Raw genomic sequence first — 13,813 nt, 5'->3', positions numbered from 1 at the left:
AAATATAGCTTGATTAAATATAAAGCAGGAACAAAACTGCAAAAAAATCCAATAAGTAGTCATGTGATATGCACTGTTTACAAATCAGGTTAGAAAAGCAGTATTTGTTAAACTGGCCTTCTTTAGAGCCTGTACAGTAATTTTCCTTAGTAGTTAGTTGTTTAAATCTATGTGAAAAGTTAAATGCTCATGGGGCCAATGGTGCACTTCCACTCGAAGGTTCGCAGTAAAGTGTTGTGGGGAATATAGCTGGAATTCCTCCCCGGTCATAGAGAGTGCACCACTGAGCTTTGGGGACCGTATGGATCCGACTAGAAGTACACAAGATCACTTGTCAATTTGGAGGGATATTAGCCACGCAAGCACTTTGGGACTGCTTTTACAAAAAGAAATAAAGAGTAATCAGTAGCGCCCCAAGTTGTTGGCTGATTATTGTGTGAGAACTCTGGTTAGAGTAAAGGTGCCAACAACTCACTGGGACTGCCTCTAATCCACAAGAGGAAGACAGGTCAGTTGTCTGCGTTGCACTGAAGCTCTCCGGGTTGGAGCTTAGCGGTAGACACCTCCAGCAGTGGTAGATCACAGTTCCGTATGAGAGGGGGCCTGCATTGAGGGGGGTTTGCGAGGTACGGCAGCAAAGGGACCAAGTTGCGATTGAAGAAATAAGCGACCCACACTGAGGGAGGTTTCTGCAGGTCAGCAGCTTAATACAGCAAAACGCCTCCAGATTGGCTCTTGGGGCAGGTAGGGGGTATTGGTCTCTGCAGGGCGGTCACCAAGCCTATAGTGCATAGTACGCAGATGACGAGCAGGTAGCGCCTGTTATGCAGGGAACAAAGCAGCACTTTACTCCCAGCGCGTTTGAACCCAGTGCAGCTGGTACTGGCAAGGAGAGTCCCAAACTCTCACCAGGGGGGTTCGGGGGATTACATGATGGTGCTAGTAAGACTGTCAGCATGCACGGGAATCAAGCCCTTGTCATGTCTACTGATGATACAGTATGCCCCCTAGGAGCAGAGTGCTGTCTAGTACTTTCAAATACTGGCAGTAAGGTTGCAGGTGCAGAGAATAAAAAGGGCAGGATCCTTCTTTCCTCACTGTAGAGGTAGCAGCAGCAAGCCAACATAGCAGAGCACAGTGCAAAGTGGCAGTCCCTCCTGACACTGGTTCGCTGAGTAATAGCGTCCCGGTCAGGCCTAAACTTAGCAGGCAATGGTCTCGGCTATTGAAGGGCTCTAACTTACCCACGTTACTGCCTGGGGTCTTTTCCTTGGGTCAGAATGTGGAGGAGAGCTATTCCACTCTCTGCCAGCAGATCCTTGAGTCGCTCGACAAGGTGATTCCACTGCGCAGGGTGAAAGATAAGCCGTCAAAAGCAACTCCCTGGTTCTCTAGTGATCTTCTCCAGCAGAGACTTCGCTGTAAACAGGCGGAGCGGGTCTGGAGAAGGCACTATTTGGAAGCAGATAAGCTGTCCTATAAAAAATCCCTCCAGGACTATAAAGTACAGATTAGGGTGGCTAAAGCCAAGTTCCTAGAGGATACCTTGGCTAAAGCAGGTAACAAGTCCCAAACTTTATTCAAATTAGTTAAGAACCTCTCCAATCCAGCCTGTGCTACATCAGCCATTCCGGCTTCTCAGGAGCTATGTGACTCCCTAGCCTTGGCGTTTGAGGATAAAATAAAAAACATCCTGAATGGACTTTCGGCCTCCAATTCGACCAGCCCCCTCGTCTCTCGTTCTTTGGAACCAGTCAGCATAGCGACTCGGGAGGCCCTTGAGGAGGAGGCAGTGCAGCCTCGGCTGACCTGCTTTCCCACTCCTTCTTTGGAGGACTTCTGCTTGCTGGCCAATGGCGTTTTATCTGGCTCCCCTTTAGACCCATTGCCACATAAGTTCTGGAAGCTGTTTCAGGGGAGCTCTTTCCGCTGCTCCATTCCATCTGCTGCCAGTCCCTTGTCACGGCCACGGTCCCTGATAGCTGGAAATTGGCCCTGATAGCTGGAAATTGGCAGTGGTTACTCCTCTGCTAAAGAAGGCCACCTTGGACCCGTTGTGCCCGGCCAATTATAGGCCCATTTCGCTCTTGCCTTTCTCGGTAAAAATCTTAGAGAAATTGGTCACTAGGGTCCTGTCCAGCTTCCTTGAAACCAACGACCTTTTGGACGTGGCCCAATTTGGATTCAGGCCGGCCCACGGCACGGAGTCTGCTTTGGTGGCCGTTTTGAACGACCTGCGTTCGCGCGTCGACATGGGAGAAGCGGCGTTTCTGGTGCTACTCGACATGTTGCCGCGTTCGATACGGTTGACCATGCGGTGTTATTTGGCAGGCTCCGGGAGTCCGGGGTGACTGGCCTGGCCCTGGACTGGCTGGCCTCATACCTCTGTAATAGGCAGCAATCTGTGGCCTTGCCGCCTTTCCGATCAGTCGTAAAAGATGTGAATCAGGGTGTGCCGCAGGGCTCTGCAATCAGCCCGATCCTTTTTAACTTATATCTTCGCCCTCTAATAAGTTTGATTAAGTCATTTGGCATTTCTGTCATCAACTATGCCGATGACACTCAACTTATTTTTTCCTTTGAGGGCAGGGAAGCGGTTTCTATGGAATCCTTTCACCGCTGCATAACTGTAACGGCGGACTGGTTGCGTCAGAACTCGCTTCAGTTCAATGGAGCAAAGACCGAAGTTCTCCATTGCTCACTGGACCAAATGCTGCGTTCTTTACCCGAGGGGTTCTGGCCTTTCTCTACTCTAGGCACCGTAGCGGCGGCAGAATCCGCCCACAACCTAGGCGTCCTGTTCGGGCCTAGCCTCCAGCTGGATGCCTTCGTTAATAAAACCACGCCGACTTGCATGCTACTGCTCCGCATGTTACGGAAAATTCTTCCGAAACTCCCCCCCTCTGCAAGGATGGAAGCAGTGCGTAGTATTATCCTCAGTAGATTAGACTACTGCAACGCACTGCTTCTGGTGGCCCTGAACACCTTGGTAGCGAAGCTGCAGCGGGTGCAGAATATGGCAGCTAAACTGGCTCTTTCACGACCACGGTCTGCCTCGTCCTCTCTTGCGCTCTCGGATCTTCATTGGCTTCCTGTTCAAAAACAGATCTGCTTCAAATCCTCCTGTCTGGTTTTCAGAGCTCTGCACGGGCTGGGTCCAGTGATGTTGCAAGATCTATTCACCTGGTACTCTACCGCCAGACCTTTGAGATCCTCTTCGGCACTCCTGGACACAGTCCCCAGGATAAAAAGGGTGAGGATGGGCAGCCGCTCTTTCAGCTTACGGCCGCCAAACTCTGGAATTCCTTACCGATGTCTCTAAGGAGCAAGCAGGATCTCTTGTCTTTTAAAAAGGATCTCAAAAGCAACCTCTTCCCGAGAGCTGCGTAGTGTTAACATCTGTAGGTAATGTTTATGGTCGAAGCGCCAGGATACCCTTTGGGTGACAGCTGCGCTCTATAAGTATGCTTACAATTACAATTACAATTACACTACAGCAACCAGTTTGTAGCCGGCCAACACAGTGGAGCAGTGGCAAAGTGACAGTCCCTCCTGGCAGCTTAGCCCCTCTTGGTCGCAAAGTCTCCTCAAGGCACCAATATGAACTGTTTTGGGGCTGTCAGAGGCACAGTAATTTTACCAAAATGGGTCTTTGAAGTGAGGTAGACAACAAAGGAGACCTTTGATCATCGCAGGGTCCCTGCCCTACCTTTCCTGGCTCCAAATGCACTCAAGGGGAGTTTTGAATTCTTAGTGTGCGGACAGGCACAACCCTATTCAGGTGCAGGTGTCAGCCCCTCCCTCCTAATCTACTGCAGGAAGGCCCATCAGCCTGGTAATGGGCCATCAAGATGCAGATGTCACACCCCAGATCCCTTTCTGTGACTGTCTAGGTGGAATGCAGAAAGCCCAGATGTCACCCTAACCCAGACGTGTATTCAGAGACAGGCAGAGGCACAGAATGGTCAAAGAAGGAAAATGTAACCTTTCTAAAAGTGGCATTTTCAGACCTGCAATTTAAAAACCAACTTTACAAAAAGATGTCTTTTAATTTGTGAGTCCATAGACAACAAACTCAAAATTTTCATCTGCTCCCAGTGGGATATTACACTTGAAAGATGTTTTAAGGCAATCCCCATGCTAACCTATGGGAGAGATAGGCATCACAGTAGTGAAAAACTAATTTAGCAGCCATTCACTACCAGGACATGTAAAACCCAAAAGTACATACCCTATATTTTAAGTACACTGCACCCTGCTCTTGGGGTTCCCTGGGCCTTCTTTAGGGGTGCCTTACATTTATTAAAAAGGAAACTTTGGGCCTGACAAGTGGTTTAACTAGCCAGGTCGAAATGGCAGTTTAAAACTGCACCTGTTGGCTCTGCCATGGCAGGTCTGAGCCATGATTAAAGGGCCACAGAGTGGGTGGTGGCCAAATCAGAGCTGCAAGCCCACTAGTAGTATTTAATATACAGGCCCTGGGCAAATATAGTGCACCGTACTAGGGACTTACAAGTGAATTCAATATGGCAATTGTGGATAAGCCAATATTACCATATTTTGATTACAGAGTATATGCACTTTAGCACTGGTAGCAGTGTTAAAGTGCCCAGAATAGTAAAACCAAAAAAACGTGGGTCACAAAAGTAGGAGGAGTAAGGCACAAACATCTGGGGATAACCCTACAGATAGGGCCAGGTCCAACACATATCGAAAATGCCAATGCACCCACATAAATCCATTCCAGAGGCAGATCTATCTTCATTTGAGCTTCTCTTTATGGAAAAGGATTCATCTTTCCAAAGGCAGCTCTGGAAAAACATTTCTCTTCCTCAATGCAATCAATGGTAACTGAAGTTTTTCCAATTTTTAAAATGAAAGGAAAAAGAGAAGTACCCCTGGTTCTTGTTATGCTCCCACAAAAAAGCTAAAAGTAAGCTGAGAAGATTAAAAAAAAAATAGAGTCTAGAAAGGTAAAATTCCCTTTGGAATTCAGTAGACCCTGGAGAAAGGGTTCAGTCTACTGTTGCTATTGAGAATCCGCAGTCAACTGTTGCTTCCAAGAATACTTATGAATCCAGTAGGTTAACATCATCAAAGGAGCCAGAACGTGTGAGCAAAAACGTCACTATCTTAGATAGCCAGCCTGATAAGAATTTCTTTGGTCTTGAGAGCTTTGTTCCAAACTTTCATCTACACTGGGGTTCGAAAGACTCAAAAAAGGAAATATAAGCATAATCGGTTGTCCTAAACCTGACCTCATCTGCATTCATGCCTCGTCGGCAGTCTGATTCTCTGGAAAATGGCCCTCAATACCTGTAAACGTTAGAGTCAAAAGTACAAAGGAGAAACAATTAAATCATACCTTTGGACTTTATTCTCTTATCTGAGAATGATTCTACCTTTTTAAACCAATCACTTCTGTTGAATCTCTTGGCACAGGTAGACCAACTTAAGTTGGTATGGAGTAGTGATCTGGAATTGGTGAAATTATTAGACACACGAGTAGAGAAGAAAACAAGAGTTACTTTTAAGTAGCCAAGTATTGTGAATTTAATTTTGAACAACTGTGAGTTTTTTTATGTCACCAGGAATTGATATTGTACAGTCCTCTTCTAAAAATAAGGTCTGCCTATGGGTGGGAAAAATTATTTACCAATCTTACGTTCCATTGAGGAATTTACTTTTTGCCAGGAAAAGATGGCCACTAATGCACATTTAACATAAGTTTCCTGCAAGGTGGACTCCAGGGGGTGAACAACCTTTACAACGAAACTTTTACAACGCACTACCATTACAACGCAGGCATTACAACGCAAACCATTACAACGCATTGCTCTGGGGGGCGCTCTAGGATAGGGAATACGTTTAATTTTCTATCCAACACCTTCCCTAGTGTCCACGGGGACTGGAGTTGGAATAGAAAATTAAACTTTTCACTATCCAGCACCTCTAAGCGCTATGCGCTGTAAAGGTTTGCGATGTAAAAACCGCGTTGTAAAGGCATGCGTGGTAAAAGCATGCGTTGCAACGTATGACAATGACACTTGTAAAGCGCGCTACATACCCGTAGGGTCTCAAGGCGCTGGGGGGGGGGGGGTGCCGCTACTGCTCGAACAGCCAGGTCTTCAGCTTCTTCCTGAAGGAGAGGTGGTCTTGGGTCAGGCGCAGGTCGGTCGGGAGGGAGTTCCAGGTCTTGGCAGCCAGGTAGGAGAAGGACCTTCCTCCTGTAGTCGCTCTTTGGATGCGGGGGACGGCGGCGAGGGCGTGGTTGGCTGATCGGAGGTGGCGTTTGGGAGCGTAGAAGTTGACTCTGCTGTTGAGGTAGCTCGGGCCTTGGTCGTGTAGGGCTTTGTGTGCGTGGGTGAGGAGGCGGAAGGTGATTCTTTTGCTGACGGGGAGCCAGTGAAGGTCTCTCAGGTGTCCGGAGATGTGACTGGTTCGTGGGATGTCGAGGATGAGTCTGGCTGAGGCGTTCTGGATCCGCTGGAGTCTTTTCTGGAGCTTGGCGGTGGTACCGGCGTAGAGGGCGTTGCCGTAGTCCAGTCGGCTGGTGACGAGGGCCTGGGTGACGGTCTTCCTGGTCTCGGTGGGGATCCACCAGAAGATCTTCCGTAGCATGCGTAGGATGTTGAAGCACGTCGAGGAGACGTTGTTGACTTGCCTGGTCATGGAAAGGGAGGAGTCCAGGATGAAGCCCAGGTTGCGTGCATGGTCTGTCGGTTTGGGTGCGGTGCCCAGGGCGGGAGGCCACCAGGAGTCGTCCCAGGTGGAGGGTGAGGGGCCCAGGATGAGGACCTCCGTCTTGTCTGAGTTCAGTTTTAGGCGGCTGGTCGTCATCCACTCGGCTACCTCTTTCATCCCTTCGTGCAGGTTGGCTCTGGCGGCGGTGGGGTCGTTGGTCAGGGAGAGGATCAGCTGGGTGTCGTCGGCGTAGGAGATTATGCTGAGGTTGTGTTTGCGTACGATGGCCGCGAGGGGGCTCATGTAGACGTTGAAGAGGGTGGGGCTCAGAGATGATCCTTGAGGGACGCCGCAGATGACTTCGGAGGCCTCTGACTTGTACGGTGGTAGGCGGACTCTCTGTGTTCTTCCGCCGAGGAAGGAGATGATCCATTCCAGCGCCTTGTCCTGGATTCCGATGTTGCTGAGGCGCCGTACTAGGGTGCGGTGGCAGACCGTGTCGAAAGCCGCGGAGAGGTCTAGGAGGATGAGGGCCGCTGTTTCTCCATTGTCCATCAGGGCTCGGATGTCGTCGGTGGCGGCGATGAGGGCGGTCTCGGTGCTGTGATTGGCTCGGAAGCCGGACTGTGAGGGGTCGAGGGATCCGTTCGTCTCGAGGAAGGCGGCCATCTGCTTGTTTGATGGTCTTCTCGATGACTTTGGCTGGAAACGGGAGGAGCGAGATGGGGCGGTAGTTCTTGATACATCATACATCATACATCCACTCCAGGGTGGTGTCATGCAATGATTATAAATCTGGCCTGAAACCGAAAAATTATGATGTATCTCAATGGGCTTGGTTAGCAGGTTTGTTAAACAGTGAAAAAGTAGCTGCTCCAAATGTGTTGAATTGGGGAGTTTAGCAGTTCTGTCCAATCCATTAAAATTGTTTCATGGAATATATCTGGCTGTTTCAAAAATTCTGGGGAAGATCCAGAATCTAGAGGTTTTCAGTCCTGCAGTAATCTGTTTTCAAGAAACAGGGTCAAATTACTATGTGATTAGCTGACCACAGCTAAGTCAAACTGAGGCCATGCGAGTGGTGATTTAGCTACACTATTGCCCACAAATTATATTTGGACATATCAGGTGTACTGCCATCATTCAAATTAATTACTTTATATTGTATTTCCAGAGCAGAACTCCGGCCAATGCTCTGTATTTCCTTTTATTTTGGTTAATCTTTATATCTTACCTGGTCAAGAAAATGCCTACTTGTTAAGCAAGTTTTTTCATTATATGAATAGGGTCATGCCGATAGTAAGTATCTCAAAGGTCCTAATAATGAGTGATCTTAATGCCACTGTTTCTACTCATGCACTCAGTAAATATGGGGCTAAAGAACAGGAAGAGGCTGTTAATATACGGCTCACTGTGGTACCCGCTTCCACCAAGGTAAATAAAAGAGGAACTCTGCGCCGAGAGGCATGAAGAGAGAATTACTTAATTATTCTCAAAGGGAGATTACAGAATGATATCCTAGCTCATACCACTAATGTAAAAGCAATATCAACAATTATAATTGACTATGTTATTTTAATTCATACATGGTTATTCCCTATTTATCAGATCTAAAGATGATAAATAATTTTTGGTGTGACCACAATGTTCTAATTCTTACTATCAATAGGAAATTTCATAATGCACATTCTTGACAGTTCACTGATAGCAATGAGTTTTATTTAGTGCAGTGAATGGGAAGGTATTAAGACTAAGAAACAGAAGCAGTCACTATCAGTAGAATTAAAGAAAATCAATTAAACCATTTCCTCTTCAGGTTGGCTACCTATTGACTTATTTGAGGTGCACATGTGAAACTTTGTGAGGCTAACCTTGATTTCAGTAGGTAGCCTATGTAGAAATCCATAAGGCTGTCTAATGATTTTAATAAATTGTTTTTTTTTTAGACTAAGATTAATAATCACTTACAAAGAATACAATACACCCTCTACTCCGAAGAGCATAATAAGTGGATCTCACATTTGAAAAGAAGAAGAACTAGGTCGGTAAGAATCAAAAAATGACTTATATCTGATAACAGCTGGGTAAAAACAAAAGAAGCAGTGAAATGTAAAAAACAAAAAGACGTTTGGAAAATTATAGAGGAGAATAGCTGCTCTTTCTCGAAAGCCAAGACAAACAATACTACTAGCATGGAATGGCAAAAATATATAACTTCCCTCTATTCTTTGAACAATCAAATGGATAGCAATAGGGTTATAGAGTCCCTTGAAGAGATATTTGTTGGGAGATTTTCTCCCCCATCCTTCTAGGCAGGCGGTGTTGCATTAGCTTAAGATGGCCATGAACACTGGTGCAAAAGGTCCAGATCAATTATTCATTACTATCATAAAATTGGATCTGGACTTATGGGCTTCCTTTTTAGTGAGGCTCTTCTGATAATGTTATTATAAAGGAGAGGTCCCTAACTCATGGAGGGGTAGTGCTATCATGCTGCTTCTTAAAAAGGGCTCCTATAACATACCTAGCAACTATAAGCAGCTTACCCTGTTGGATGCTACAAGAAAGATTTTCTCTAAATAGGTACTATCTAACCTACTACAATGGGTAAAGAAAATAAATAGTATACCATTGAATCAGGCAGGGTTTACAGACACCACTCAACTCTGGATAATATAACCGTGATACATCTTATACTGGAGAAATATGTGAAAAGAAGGGGTATACCTGTCTATGTGGACTTTACTGACTACTTTACTGTCTTTGATTGAGTAGACAGGCAGGCCCTGTGTAGGAAGTAGAGTGCCATGGGAATAACTGGAGGTCTTTTAAAACTCATTATTGCTCTTCCAAACGCTACCTGGTGTCATGTTATGTTAGTATGTGGAGGGTATGACTCCAAAAATTCAGTCCAAAAATGGCCTGAACAGGGTTGCCAGTTGCCCCCTCTCCTTTTATCTCTATATATGGCGGATTTGCCCGATATGTTGAGTAAGGTAGCTGGTGATGCCCCAAAATTAGGCTCTTATCCTTTAAGCACATGCCTTTACGCAGGTGATATTGTCTTGCTATACCTGATCCTAAAGGCCTTCAGAGAAGTCTTGGTACTCTGTCATCATATTCAGGCGCTCAGTTCCTGAAGGCTAATATAAATAAAACTAAGGTCATGAGGTTTCGTCCAAAGGAGTGTCAGATAAATGCAAAGTATAAGTGCTCTTTTAATAATTCTGATATGGAAGTTGTAAAAACCTACCCGTATCTTGGAGGAATTATGTTAACTAATTTTGCTGACAGTGAACATATTCCACTCATATCAAATAAGGTTCTTGCTTATGAAAATGCACTAAAGGCACTTTAGGGAGCAACAGGTCACAGCCACTATAACCATTTCTTAACAGTATGTAAAATGAAGATTCCTCCGACACTTTTACATACTATAGAGACAATAAATGTCACTCAGTGGAACTTTATCCATACGGTAGAGGGAAAGATTCTCCCCACTATCTGCACTTTAAATTCTATGGTTTCGATAGAAGCCCTAAGGTTGGAATTAGGATTGGTGATCATTTTTATGAGAGGACTGGCTGCTATTTAACAATGCTACCATTGTTTATTACATGCTAAAGATAAGTCCTTAAGGTGTCTAATGGCCTTGGAATGTCTTGCTCCTACTATTGAGGCCAGATCATTTTTAACTAACAGTTTAACTGTACTTCAGTACTTTTCTTTAACTATATCAGATACCAAGGATATGAGCTATGTCCATCAAATAAATTACCATGCTATGGAAAATTGCTCTATGGAAAATGATATAGAGATATGTAGAGCAAGACATTGTATTATTCAATCATGCCAGACAGCAATCCCCCAAGTATATTTGAACTGGCATCTGAAACGTAGAGTGCAAAGACACATAATGCTATGAAGACTGAAATGTTTGCCGCCACAAAACATGACAGATGCATGGCAGAGTTTAATTTGGGAAGAGAGCATATGCACTTTATGGTATAATGACATACAGACCATTGAACATGTTATATTTGTCTGTTCTGCCTGAAAAATATATTACTATACTTCTTGAAAAATATGGTATTTCAATGGCAAAAGCTGCAATGGAGATGATAAATTGTCCAAATAATTAACTAATGTGTAAAAATGTAAAAAATCTTGCTCCTTATTAAAGTAGTATTAAGGGGTGTCATTTTGTATATTGTAGATCTCACTGTAATATCCAAATCTCTAATATAAAACCTTGAAACTTTGGCTACGTGCATGCTACATGAATGTTTGAACTCAGTCGTTCAAGAATATGGATACACAAAAGTAGTTTCAGCTGTTCCAAAAAGCTATGCATGACTGTTGCATCCACCTACAGGTGTTGGTTAAGATTCCCTCATTGAGATGCTGGAGCAGTGCCATGGGTTGGCATTAGTTAACATAGGTCCTTTCGCATTCTCCGGGCCTCTTGAAAGTGAGGAAATACACACAGTGACCCAGGACTGCAAAGCTGTACAGGAAGGCAGTAAGATATTTCATACATTCTGAGGTCCAATGCACAATCAGCCAAAGTAGTCCAAACAGAATGGTTGTTTTATGACTAATCCAATTTGAGCCCGAGATTTTGATTTTCCTGATTACTCATAGTGGAGACAATAACATTAAATTAGGTTCAAGCTCTAGCTACTTTCCACTACCAGCCGTGCAGACCAGGGGGGCCAAACGGCTCCCAAAGGGAACTCCACAAATGCAGACATAACTATAGCTGACAGGATAAAAATGAAGCACAGAATCAATTGATTTCTGTCCAACTTGCTGGAATACTATAACAAGTCAAGAATTACATTAACAAGAGGCACATATCAGAGCACGATACAACACTCATTTGGCATCCTTATAGTTTGATTTGTAGACCACATATGCGTAGTAATAATTTTATTGCATCATAAAAAGCAAACAATTGTCAAAGCTTTTTAAAAATCTCACTAAAATCAAATAAGTTCTGTGACTAACAAATAATCAACATGATAATGAAACTGCAAGGAAGCACTTCTCTCAAACATGACAGAGGGAGATTGTCGGTTCATCCATTGAATATTACCCGAGAATCATATTGACTTTGAAACCAGAGTAAGTCAAAAAAAGATGACAGGGAGCAATTTTAAATGCAATCCAAGTGATTGTCCCTGTAACACGTTAAAACATGTATTTTGGCATGTCTATTAACAAAAGGTTTACTGACTTTTCAGATATTACACATTCTAAAAAATCTGCCAGATGATTTGAGTGTCCCCAAGGAAAAAAGAAGATCAAGTTTGCTACCTATCAAATGTTTGATTCTGGAATTAGTTCTAGAGCAACAAGAACTTTCAGAAGCAGTGAGCAACTTAGCCAAACAGGATTAGTTAAGGATCATGCATTATTCTAGAATGAGGGCACTCGAAATAATTCCAAAGAGGGTATTCATAAGTTTCTATCCTTCAGCTCAATCCTTCAGTTCCTGCCAATCAACAACAGGCCTGTCTACACACAAAATCAATATGGCATCGAATCAGCTATCGAACCAAACTTTGAAAACAGGGGTACTATGTCAGGGTATTTTATCTATTGAGGGACATTCAATGAAGGTATCTGACATTAATGTTTACAATGGATATTTATAGGCTCAGCCGAAGAGATGTTTAATTACTGTGAGTAGTGACTAATAAATATGCTTGTAGTAGGGGGACAGAAGGTGTATTTTATGTGTTCATTAAAAATCTTGCCACGGAAGACAATGCAGCAATGGTAGGATGGGGTGCTTTGAGAAATATAGTAAGACAAATTTCAATAATAAAGTTATAACATCTTATAATAGAGCTTAAATTGGATTTAAAGGTCTGTGCAAGTAAATCCTAGAGGTTTAACTACATTTTATAAGCTTAAACAAGTGTAAACAAAGCATAAAATATTTAGATAAATGTATTAGGCTAACCAGTTCAGAATGTGAATCGGGTAAGTTCATATGTATTGTAATACCTACTTGAGTTATATAAAAGTCCATAGAAAGTATATTCTATGTTGTCATCTGCATTTCTGAGTGTTGTTTCCTTGCACTTGAGGAACTGATCCAACTACGTTTGTTTTGTCATGGGTTGCCATTTGCCATTTATTGGATTGGCTGTCTATCAGTGCCGTGATGTTTTTTCAAGGCTACCTTATCCTATTTACATACCAATTAAGTTTTTGGGAGATGGTTTTCAACTAGTCCTTTTGTTAGATTACACCTACTATGTGATCTTTAATGTTTTCGCTAATCCAACACAGAAACATTTATTTGTCGAGTTATGGCTTCCTCTGTTAAGGAAGTGCTTGCTATGTGAATGCCTTTGCATGTAATGAAGACCTTATACTGTTCACTGAATTTCCCTTGCTCATTCATTTGTTTAACTTTGCTGTCATGATAACATGTTGTTAGATTTGTAATTGTATTTGTTCACAAAGTATCGACATGCATACACACAGGCTTTCTTTAGGATACAAAGATACTACAGTTTTAATTAAAGAACCACATTTTAAAAATATAACTTAAAAAAAATTGAAAAACGTGATTCCTGCTTAAAGGTGTACTCACGGCACATGTCATTAAAGGCATGTGCACACATATGCACTATGACAGATGCAACAAAATACTGGCTTTTTGTCAAAATAATCTATTTTGAGATAAATTGCTGTGCATTCTTTTAAGTTCACTGATACATGTGTGGACCATCTTACAACTCACTATGAAAACACTATTCTTTGACGGTACAGCTTAAGTCTGCTAATGCAGTCTGTCCAAGAACAAAGGCAGTATTCCTAGCTTCCATGTTGTAGCACAAAATGTTGTTTCATTATAGAATTCTATTTTGAGCACATCTGGGGTAATACACAAAGACGTCCAACAGTTACCAAACAAGACCCTAACAAAAAGCAAAACCTATTTCCAGTGGCGGCCGGCATTGATCGGGGGAGGTAGGGTGGGGCAGGGGCAAGGGGGACGTAAAAAAAAAAGAATACCTTACCTTATCGCCACAGCGTCTCTCCTCCGTGTCAGGACTACGCCGGTGCAGAACAGGAGCCAGGAAGCACCCAGGCTCCCCTGACCAACCAC

General features: G+C 43.6%; 1 protein-coding gene across 2 annotated transcripts in view; it reads left to right on the top strand.

Moving 5' to 3' along the window:
- PTCHD1 (patched domain containing 1) overlaps positions 1–13,813 on the top strand; it is a 775,958-nt gene that overhangs the window by 302,556 nt on the left and 459,589 nt on the right. The gene's annotated exons all lie outside the window — the stretch shown is intronic.

This window comes from Lissotriton vulgaris, chromosome 8 (genome assembly GCF_964263255.1).
Source record: "Lissotriton vulgaris chromosome 8, aLisVul1.2, whole genome shotgun sequence".
NCBI classification, from domain to species: Eukaryota; Metazoa; Chordata; class Amphibia; order Caudata; family Salamandridae; genus Lissotriton; species Lissotriton vulgaris.
The sequence above is the reverse complement of the archived record's forward strand: the minus strand, read 5'-3'. Positions and strand labels throughout refer to the sequence as shown.